Raw genomic sequence first — 1,148 nt, forward strand, 5'->3', positions numbered from 1 at the left:
TTTCCACAAGTGTGGGGGTTTTCTAACTTGTTTTCCTTTTCCCAGCTTACGAGGATAATCAAAATGCTTGAAGCGAAGGGCCTTTGACAAGGTCTGATGCCTTTGACAAGGTCTGAAACACTTATGGATGGGAGAAAAGTTACGAACTCTGGCAGGACAAGTCTTTCTTTGATACGACGTAGGAGCTTAAGAGTGCCTTTTACCTTCTCAGCTCCAGCCAACGACAGAGCTTCCAAGGAAAGTGAACTCAGTCTTGTCGATTTCACACCTGCGCACAGGCATAGGAAATGCGTCATTTCTACCAGGCCAACTCGACGAGCAAAGCTTGACTGACATTCAAGAGGTGCAGCCTTTTGTTTCCAATGGTAGCTCTCCATTCTTATCGGGATGTGTTTGTATTCCAGGTTCTACACAAGCAAACTGAAGCTATATCATGTCTCGCTGGTGTGCTCAAGGAGAGACATCGAGATTATAACCAAGGATGAAGGTCGCTTAATGGGCATCGACTTAAGCAGAGCCAAGGTGGACTTTGCTTCCTCCAATAGGTATTTTTGAGAGCTTGTACCGTAATTTCTGGATCCCGAGCCCGAGTATTTTTGTAACGATATCTTTCGCTCTTCGTGTTAACTAAATGAAAATCTAACAAATAAATGACGTGTAAAGCGCTTGTAGCTCAGTGGATAGAGCTTCTGTTTCCGGAGCAGAAAGTCACAGGTTCGAACGCTGTCCAGCGCACTCATTACCTTGCGCTCTTAAATTCTAAATCTGATTCCATTCCAATCATCATTCACTGTTTAAGGCCTATTAGCTCAGCTGGTTGGTGCTAATAATGCCAAGGTCGCAGGTTGACCTGCATGGGCCAATTATTTTTCTCGCAATTTAAAGTTACCTGTTTTCTTTCCCTTTTTTGTGAAAAGGTTACAAAACATAGTTATTAATTTATAAATAATTTACAAGCAAAACTTTGTTATTTACTAAATTGAGCTAGGATAAAATGAAAGCCGAAACCTGCATGGGTCAAATATTTTTCTCGTAATTTAAAATTAACTGTTATTTGGTAGACATTGGTAGTTAACCTTTTGAAGAAAAAGGGAGAAAAATGTATCACACTTTAATCTCATTATATTTCACAATTTCACAATCGCTAG

General features: G+C 40.4%; 1 non-coding gene across 1 annotated transcript; it reads left to right on the forward strand.

Moving 5' to 3' along the window:
- The first annotated feature begins 662 nt into the window (after nucleotides 1-662).
- On the forward strand, nucleotides 663-735 carry TRNAR-CCG. Its single transcript has one exon. It is a non-coding gene; the product is annotated as a tRNA-Arg (tRNA).
- Nucleotides 736-1,148: the final 413 nt, after the last annotated feature.

This window comes from Selaginella moellendorffii, unplaced genomic scaffold, assembly GCF_000143415.4.
Source record: "Selaginella moellendorffii unplaced genomic scaffold, v1.0 SELMOscaffold_35, whole genome shotgun sequence".
In the NCBI taxonomy this organism is placed as follows: domain Eukaryota; kingdom Viridiplantae; phylum Streptophyta; class Lycopodiopsida; order Selaginellales; family Selaginellaceae; genus Selaginella; species Selaginella moellendorffii.